Below are 10,749 nucleotides of genomic sequence, written 5' to 3'. Positions count from 1 at the left end.
GCCATGCCACACAGCCAGGTCAATCAAGGTGTGGATGGAGGACCATCAGATCAAGAACCTGTCATGGCCAGCCCAATCTCCAGACCTGAACCCCATTGAAAACGTCTGGAATGTGATCAAGAGGAAGATGGATGGTCACAAGCCATCAAACAAAGCCGAGCTGCTTGAATTTTTGCGCCAGGAGTGGCATAAAGTCACCCAACATCAATGTGAAAGACTGGTGGAGAGCATGCCAAGACGCATGACAGCTATGATTGAAAATCAGGGTTATTCCACCAAATATTGATTTCTGAACTCTTCCTAAGTTAAAACATTAGTATTGTGTTGTTTAAAAATGAACATGAACTTATTTTCTTTGCATTATTCAAGGTCTGTTATTTTGACCAGTTGTCATTTTCTGAAAATAAATGCTCTAAATTACAATATTTTTATTTGGAATTTGGGAGAAATGTTGTCAGTAGTTTATAGAATAAAACAAAAATGTTATTTTTACCCAAACACATACCTATAAATAGTAAAACCAGAGAAACTGATAATTTTGCAGTGGTCTCTTAATTTTTTCCGCAGCTGTATATATGTATGTATACAAATGTTTATGTTTTGCACGTTATTTTGACATTAATACGTGTCACATATCAGTTTGCAAACAATGTAAAAAAATAATAATAATGTAGTTATATAAAGTTGCATACAAACATGGTCTCTTTTTTGCTTTCTTGAGTAAGACAGCTCCAAAATGCAGGTGTTTCAGCCTAGCTCAGTGCTTTCTGTAGTGGTGGGGCAGGCAGCAGAAAATTCGGAGCGTATGGGGTTGGTAATGTTCTCTAGTTGCGCCGTGATTGGCTAAGTGTTCTGTCACTCATGGGGACACTATGTCACCTCAAAATCTATGGGGAGAGCTTGAAAATTCAAGCCCCTTGGGTGCTGCCATAGATTTACATTAGAAGTGCCCATCCAAGAAGGCTCAAGGTCATTGGCCACAGATAAAATAATGTCAAATCACGTTATATCTACCGTAGCTTTGATTGGACTGATCATGTCAACATTATCCTTTCAATATTTTAGCTATCAAGCTAACAGTCATCATCATGAATCAAGTCGACAATCTACTGGCAAATCCTTTTCAATCCTTGTCATATGAAGAGATATGATAGATAAAGCGTATCGGTGCTCATCGGCCATTGGACATAAACATTACACAACAAGTTGGAAATCGCAAATTCAACAATGAGTGGTTTGGAAGGAATCAGTGGATAACTGCAATTATTGCAAAGCAATCACTAGCCTATTATTCAGTGTAGTGGGTGTGTAGTACAAGTCTGGATTAAAGGGTCTCTATTCCAAGTTTAAAAGGATAAACATTCAACATCGACCATGCTGTCAATCCAGCATGACTTCGGCCGTGTTCAAAATAACTGGAAACTCGGAACTGGGAAATCTCCGACTTCAGTGAGTTCAAGACAACTGGGAAAAACGAGCTCCGACTGGGAAAATAAACTTTGAACGGTCATCCAACTCAAAATTCCAAGTAGGGAATTCGGGCCTCTTTTTAAAGCTCCGACCTGAAGATCACTGATGTCATGACCTTGTTTTTTTCCCGAGATCCCAGTTGTCTTGAAAGCACCCAAAATCCAGAGAATGCCAGACTTTGATGACAGAATTTGCACACAAAGGACCGCCGCGCCACGTTCCTGTTCAAGTGAGCACAGCACAACAAGGTGAGTCCAAAAATGTCTTGTATGCTGCTGCATAAATTATGTAATATGCCAGGGAGATATGTATGTGCCTGACCCTAATAATTTGGTCCCTTTTCCCCTCATAACTTAGCCTACTGTTCTGACTTGGTTGTGCACATTTAGCCTATAGCCTGTTTTAGAGAAATGTAATCATTGAATATTGTAAGAGCTTTCATTGTCTGCTTATATGCCCCCTTTATTTATCCTACAGTTCTGACTTGGTGTACAGGGAGAATACTGTAAGAACGGACCATGTTCTGAATTCTGTCGCTGTACATTTAAAAAATGCTGAACAAATAGTTATATTGACTACGTCAGTCCTAGCGCGCTCATTAATGTCTTAATCGAAATTACGGATTGCCTCTTATCTTCTCGTCGTCCCCTTATGCCATAGTTTGTACATCTCAATTGTCAGTAGAAACAACATTTGTTTAAGAAAGTCAGCCATATCAGCTATGTTTTTTTTAAAGGCAGTATATGAGGCTGAATGAACTGTTTCGCTGCCAGACAAGGCTCCGCTGACAGCCAGGTGTAGAGTGGTAAGGTGTTGTGACTGCTTTATGTAGGCCCTAACAGTTTGTGGGCACCGTTTGTCACAGTTATAGTGCAATTAATGTATTGTTTAGTGTTGTGTTGTGTAGTGGCTTTGCTGGCAAGCATAAAAAATATTTTGGGGGAGTTTGCCCCACCAAGATTTACATGCTAAAATCGCCACTGATGTGAAGTGTATTTTGGTTGTTTTAACCGATTTTTCATGCTAACTCATTAGTTATGCTAGCTCTCGTCCTGTTAGCTATGTATACTGTTAGCTAGCTTGTTTTCAACATGTGCGCCCTGTCCAAACCTAGAAGGTTCAACATTTTCGTTGAGTTTTTATCCTTTTATGCTGTAGGAGTGTGAGAGAAGCCATAAGTCAACTAACACTGCGGTGTATGTTATTGTCTGTCCCAGAATTTTTTTTAAAGATTGTATGAGCTCCAGTACTATCGTGTCCATGCCTCAGAAAGGAGTTAGAACCGGAAGGTTACACCAAGTTGGAAACCCAATCATAAGATGTGTTGTGTAATTAACTGTACCATTAAACCATAACATCATACATTAAGTATGAGGACAACAGTATCTATCAATTTAAAAGTAATCAGATTTATTACAGGAATGCAATAAGATACAATTATCCAAAGAGTACATACCATAAGTCGTCAATATAAAAAGGTAAAAGTTAGTCTAAGTCTAGAACATAGCATACACCATAACTATGGCGAAGTCAACGTATAGACAGGAGATTTGAAATTACAAATGACTCTAATTGAATGGGGACAAACATCCTCATTTTATCCTACCCAGGGAGGAACCCAATTTCAATAAACCCCAACGTTTATTAGCTTCAATTTGCCAGCCAAAACAAAGAAATCAAAGGGAATAAAAACATCACACACATTCTCTAATCTAATCATCACAACTCAATCTAAATAATATGAGCGCACAACAGGGCCGCTACTGCTTTGATAAAACCAGTTTAGTAGAGCAACTCCGGAAAGAAATATCAATATCCGTTTCACATATCAAAATGTTCAGCTCTTTATTTTCTAATGAGATTGCAAACATGACAATTAAATTCATACAATTACATTTCATATGTCAACTCAAGTTTGATCAGTCTTCACACCTCTGATGGCGCCAGGAACTCTTGTGGGCAACGTGAGAGTCTCGTTCCGGGGGAAGATGCAAGTGTGGGAGTGTCTCACCTTTAAGATGTGAAAACATACGCCATCCATCCGGACAATGCCATACATCGTGATTGAATCCCACGATGTGTTTTGGTGCCAGCAAGTCGTCGACGATGCCTCCGTCACAGGTCATCATGGGTTGCTCTATCATTCTCTACCCACTACAATTTGGGCAATTATATAATGTAGGACTATCTCAGTTGTATCTTCATGATATTTGATAGCCCAAAGCCCACGTATGTTCAGTCCTATTTATAGTTTTGGCAGTAATTTATCATTTGGCCCTATGTCCATAGCTGCGGGAAGTAGGGGTGCTGAGTGTGCTGCAGCACCCCCTGAAAAATCTTAAATAAAACTCTATTCCTATGAGTGGTTGACGATAGAATGTAGTGGGCCTGCCTTGTGTATATATGTTGCCCCCTACTGGATATATGGAGGTATGACATGTATTATGTATTAGGGCCCCAAATTCTCTTCAATGATTAAAAAACGAAAGAAACAGTTGATTTCCTTGTCACTGAGTGTCTTGCATCCTTTATTAATGCATTACTTATGAACTAAGTAGGCCTGTAGTTAATATTGCATTAGTTGTTTTTGACTGAATCATTTATATCTGGTTGAAGAAGTTGGTCGTGGTAGGAAGTATTTAGTGTCTGTCTGTCTGTGTGTGTGTGTCTGTGTGTGTGTGTGTGTGTGTGTGTGTGTGTGTGTGTGTGTGTGTGTGCGCGTGTCTGTGTGAAAAAATGTATCACTCACATCACAGAGGACAAAACAGAAGCAATGTCAGTTCCTCACAATAAACAGCTCATTTTGGAAGTGGGCTGCTCATTTGATGGCTACATGGAACAGGCCTTTGCTGACAAGTTTCTTAAATACGAGCCCCTCGTGGCATGCTTGGACAGCCTCAGGTGTAGTTGCAAGCTGGTGGCGCTGATATTTGGCAGTCTCGATCTACGCCGCAGCTACACTCATGTACAGCATTACTCTGTTTAGCCAGCTTTAAAGTAATCGTCTGGTTGTGTAGATGGTGATATGGTCAGGGCTATGAATATGTTATGATTAAGTTGAGTTGAGTGTGCCACTCCATGCTTGTCCTCAACCTGCATTAATTCCTGTTAAGTGGTAATCACTGATTACTAGACTAACATTAAAAAAAGTTATTTTCTAATCTGATTTAACACAGTGCGATAAAAACAACAACACAGAGTTACATATGGGGTAAAACAAAACATAAAATACCACAGAAAAAAATTATATACAGTGTGTGCAAAGGTAGCAAGTTAAGGAGGTAAGGCAATAAATAGGCTATAGTGCAAAATAATTACAATTAGTATTAACACTGGAATGATAGATGTGCAAGAGATGATGTGCAAATAGAGCTACTGGGGTGCAAATGAGCAAAATAAATAACAATATGGGGATGAGGTAGTTGAGTGGGCTAATTTCAGAAGGGCTGTGTACAGGTGCAGTGATCGGTAAGGTGCTCTGACAACTGATGCTTAAAGTTAGTGAGGGAGATAAGAGTCTCCAGCTTCAGAGATTTTTGCAGTTTGTTCCAGTCATTGGCAGCAGAGAACTGGAAGGAATGGCGGCCAAAGGAGGTGTTGGCTTTGGGGATGACCAGTGAGATATACCTGCTGGAGCGCATACTACGGGTGGGTGTTGCTATGGTGACCAATGAGCTAAGATAAGGCGGAGATTTGCCTAGCAGTGATGTATAGATAGCCTGGAGCCAGTGGGTTTGGCGACGAATATGTAGTGAGGACCAGCCAACAAGAGCGTACAGGTCACAGTGGTGGGTAGTATATGGGGCTTTGGTGACAAAACGGATGCCACTGTGATAGACTACATCCAATTTGCTGAGTAGAGTGTTGGAGGCTATTTTGTAAATGACATCGCCGAAGTCAAGGATTGGTAGGATAGTCCGTTTTACGAGGGCATGTTTGGCAGCATGAGTGAAGGAGGCTTTGTTGCGAAATAGGAAGCCGATTATAGATTTCACTTTGGATTGGAGATGCTTAATGTGAGTCTGGAAGGATAGTTTACAGTCTAACCAGACACCTAGGTATTTGTAGTTGTCCACATACTCTAGGTCAGACCCGTCGAGAGTAGTGATTCTAGTCAGGTGGGCGGGTGCCATTAGCGTTCGATTGAAGAGCATGCATTTAATTTTACTAGTGTTTAAGAGCAGTTGGGGGCTATGGAAGGAGTGTTGTATGGCATTGAAGCTCGTTTGGAGGTTTGTTAACACAGTGTCCAATGAAGGGCCAGATGTATACAAAATGGTGTCGTCTGCGTAGAGGTGGATCTGAGAGTCACCAGCAGCAAGAGCGACATCATTGATATACACGGAGAAAAGAGTCGGCCCAAGAATTGAACCCTGTGGCACCCCCATAGAGACATGACCCCCACAAGAAGTCAGAAAGGTCATTAATTCATGCAATGACATTTAATCAGTTAGCCAATAAATTGGTTGGGTTACTTTCTCTTTGAGAATCGCTTGAAGGGCCTGGACAGGCCTTTGGAGATCGGCGAAAACATCCTGATGACAAGGGTATGCTTGCGAGGCTTCTCCTGTTGAGATGTGGCGGGAAGATCCTCTGGAAGTACAGATGTGGCAGACGTGGCAGCATGTGGAACTATGCTGGGCACTACAGAAGACCGATTTGACATGCACTTTAATTTAGGAAGGATGTTATAATGTACGCTAACGTCTATTCTCAGCTACAACATAAATTACACTGAAAGACAAGAACCATCAACTTGAGTTTTGGAAAATAGAAACACTTTTACATAAGAGATTGCTAGACTAGATAAGGTTTGTAGTGTTATTTTACAACAGGTTTTCTTTGTACACCAATATCGAATAGAAAATGTCATGCTGTATGGATTTACCCAAGCTACTCAGCAGTAGTCTGGTCTTCAGATTCTGAGAGGTGTGAATCCCTCTTGTTCCCATTCTTTGAGGGTTAAGTGTTGAAAGAGAAAAACAACCTCATAAGTCAACAACCTCATAATAATAAGAACCAAATCTAACACACCAGAAAGATTTATAAATGAATGGATGGTTTTATATTTGGGCCACTCGCAATAGAGTTGTTTACTCACATTGACAATTCTGGAAAGCTTTTGTAGGAAGGAGAACTTCTCTTTGCTAGCCTTCACATCCTCAGCCAGAGGAAGAGCTTCAGATCCAGTGGCTTCGAACGATGTTCTGGAGGCGGCCCTTGATGCCTCATTACATATGATGAGGAGCTCTTTACTCAAGGACTTGACAATAATCATATCAAAGGTAGATTCGACACGGCCAGTTGGAGGATTTTCTCTGAGCCAAACTCCTCCAACAGATGTTTGTACACGGCCCTGTACACTTTATGAATCCTCAGGTTCTCTGGATAAGCTTGAGTCTCTGAGGAGCCTGACATTGCACAGAAGAAAGCCATGATCTTCGGGATCAGGTCTTGTGATGTGCATGCGAAGTTAACTGGGTACAGATCCGTTTGGGTTTGGATTTTGGACAGAAGCCTCACTGCTAGCATGCTGATAAGGCCGGTTTTCTGAGCTACACCAGAACGACTGGTAGTATCCTCTTTCTCTCCATCCATGTTGGCCTCAAAGCCTCAAACTACTTTGGAGGTCTCACTTGTTGTAACACTGACACGGGAGAGAGATGGCTGAGGGGAGGACTTGCCACTCAGTGACAGTGGTCAAAGATACTTGGAGGGATTCTGGTCTCTCGGTTGAAGATGACCCTCTGCTTTGGGCATCAGAAACCAGAGTCCATGACCTGGCTTACCATAACTTTGTTAAACTGACTGTGTCACTGAATACTGATGAAGAAGAGGAGCAGGAAATCTTATCTTCGGACACGCTAGCTGACATACTGACTCCCTGAGCTAAACTCATTGATGCTAAAGAAGGCACAAGGCTAGGATGCAGGAGATGCTTCACAGACTCCTCTGCAACCAGCTGAACCAGCTCGTAAACTGTGGGATTCCCCACCTTTTTGTCCTTTCTCTTCAGCTTAGTAAAGACTGTATCGAATGCAATCTTTCGAGCCGCCACTGTCAATACCAGAGGGGCAAAATTGCTGTCAGAAATGATGAGGATGACTTGGTGAGTTGATTTGCATTTTAATGAGGGAAATAAGTATTTGACCCCCTCTCAATCAGAAAGATTTCTGGCTCCCAGGTATCTTTTATACAGGTAACAAGCTGAGATTAGGAGCACACTTTTAAAGGGAGTGCTCCTAATCTCAGTTTGTTACCTGTATAAAAGACACTTGTCCACAGAAGCAATCAATCAATCAGATTCCAAACTCTCCACCATGGCCAAGACCAAAGAGCTCTCCAAGGATGTCAGGGACAAGATTGTAGACCTACACAATGCTGGAATGGGCTACAAGACCATCACCAAGCAGCTTGGTGAGAAGGTGACAACAGTTGGTGCGATTATTCGCAAATAGAAGAAACACAAAAGACCTGTCAATCTCCCTCGACCTGGGGCTCCATGCAAGATCTCATCTCGTGGAGTTGCAATGATCATGAGAACGGTGAGGAATCAGCCCAGAACTACATGGGAGGATCTTGTCAATGATCTCAAGGCAGCTGGGACCATAGTCACCAAGAAAACAATTGGTAACACACTACGCCGTGAAGGACTGAAATCCTGCAGCGCCCGCAAGGTTCCCCTGCTCAAGAAAGCACATATACAGGGCCGTCTGAAGTTTGCCAATGAACATCTGAATGATTCAGAGGAGAACTGGGTGAAAGTGTTGTGGTCAGATGAGACCAAAATCGAGCTCTTTGGCATCAACTCAACTTGCCGTGTTTGGAGGAGGAGGAATGCTGCCTATGACCCCAAGAACACCATCCCCACCGTCAAGCATGGAGGTGGAAACATTATGCTTTGGGGGTGTTTTTCTGCTAAGGGGACAGGACAACTTCACCGCATCAAAGGGACGATGGACGGGGCCATTACTTTCAAATCTTGGGTGAGAACCTCCTTCCCTCAGCCAGGGCATTGAAAATGGGTCGTGGATGGGTATTCCAGCATGACAATGACCCAAAACACACGGCTTAAGGTTAATTAAGGTCCTGGAGTGGCCTAGCCAGTCTCCAGACCTTAATCCCATAGAAAATCTGTGGAGGGAGCTGAAGGTTTGAGTTGCCAAACGTCAGCCTCGAAACCTTAATGACTTGGAGAATATCTGCAAAGAGGAGTGGAACAAAATCCCTCCTGAGATGTGTGCAAACCTGGTGGCCAACTACAAGAAACGTCTGACCTCTGTGATTGCCAACAAGGGTTTTGCCACCAAGTACTAAGTCATGTTTTGCAGAGGGGTCAAATACTTATTTCCCTAATTAAAATGCAAATCAATTCATAACATTTTTGACATGCGTTTTTCTGTATTTTGTTGTTGTTATTCTGTCTCTCACTGTTCAAATAAACCTACCATTAAAATTATAGACTGATCATGTCTTTGTCAGTGGGCAAACGTACAAAATCAGCAGGGGATCAAATACTTTTTTCCCCTCACTGTATACAGGCCCGTCTGAAGTTAGCTAGTCTCCTGACCTTAATCCCATAGAACATCTGTGGAGGGAGCTGAAGGTTCGAGTTGCCAAACGTCAGCCTCGAAACCTTAATGACTTGGAGAAGATCTGCAAAGAGGAGTGGGACAAAATCCCTCCTGAGGTGTGCAAACCTGGTGGCCAACTACAAGAAACGTCTGACCTCTGTGATTGCCAACAAGGGTTTTGCCACCAAGTACTAAGTCATGTTTTGCAGAGGGGTCAAATACTTATTTCTCTCATTAAAATGCAAATCAATTTATAACATCTGGATTTTTTAGTTGTTATTCTGTCTCTCACTGTTCAAATAAACCTACCATTAAAATTATAGACTGATCATGTCTTTGTCAGTGGGCAAATGTACAAAATCAGCAGGGGATCAAATACTTTTTTCCCCTCACTGTATGTATTAAAAATAAAAAACTTTAATATTACATTTACATAAGTATTCAGACCCTTTACTGAGTACTTTGTTGAAGCAGCCTCAAGTATTCTTGGGTATGACGCACCCATTTTTCTCTGCAGATCCTCTCAAGCTCTGACAGGTTGGATGGGAAGCGTCGCTGCACAGCTATTTTCAGGTCTCTCCAGAGATGTTCGAACAGGTTCAAGTCCGGGCTCTGGCAGGGCCACTCAAGGACATTCAGAGACTTGTCCTGAAGCCACTCCTGCGTTGTCTTGGCTGTGTGCTTAGGGTAATTGTCCTGTTGGAAGGTGAACCTTCGCTCCAGTCTGAGGTCCTGAGCACTCTGGAGCAGGTTTTCATCAAGGATCTCTCTGTACTTTGCTCCGTTCATCTTTCCCTCGATTCTGACTAGTCTCCCAGTCCCTGCCGCTGAAAAGCATCCCCACAGCATGATGCTGACACCACCATGGTTCACCATAGGGATGGTGCCAGGTTTCCTCCAGATGTGGCACTTGGTGTTCAGGCCAAATAATTCAATATTGGTTTCATCAGACCAGAGAATCTTGTTTCTCATGATCTGAGAGTCCTTTAGGTGCCTTTTGGCAAACTCCAAGCGGGCTGTCATGTGCCTTTTACTGAGGAGTGGCTTCCGTCTGGCCACTCTACCATAAAGTCCTGATTGGTGGAGTGCTGCAGAGATGGTTGTCCTTCTGGAAGGTTCTCCCATCTCCACAGAGGAACTCTGGAGCTCTGTCAGAGTGAACATCGGGTTTTTGGTCACCTCCCTGATCAAGGCCCTTCTCCCCTGATTGCTCAGTTTGGCCGGGCGGCCAGCTCTAGGAAGAGTCTTGGTGGTTCCAAACTTCTTCCATTTAAGAATGATGGAGGCCACTGTGTTCTTCGGGACCTTCAATGATGCAGACATTTTTTGGTACCCTTCCCCAGATCTGTGCCTCGACACAATCCTGTCTCGGAGCTCTACAGACAATTCCTTCGACCTCATGTCTTGGTTTTTGTTCTGACATGCACTGTCAACTGTGGGACCTTATATAGACAGGTGTGTGCCTTTCCAAATCATGTCCAATCAATTGAATTTACCACAGGTGGACTCTAATCAAGTTGTAGTATCCTCTCAAGGATGATCAATGGAAACAGGATGCACCAGAACTCAATTTCAAGTCTCATAGCAAAGGGTCTGAATATTTATGTAAATAAGGTATTTCTGTTTTATATTTGTAACATATTTGCTAAAATTTCTAAAAACCTGTTTCCGCTTTGTTATTATGGGATATTGTGTGTAGATTGAT

Source organism: Coregonus lavaretus (assembly GCF_964263955.1).
Source record: "Coregonus lavaretus genome assembly, chromosome: 33".
NCBI lineage: Eukaryota > Metazoa > Chordata > Actinopteri > Salmoniformes > Salmonidae > Coregonus > Coregonus lavaretus.
The sequence above is the reverse complement of the archived record's forward strand: the minus strand, read 5'-3'. Positions refer to the sequence as shown.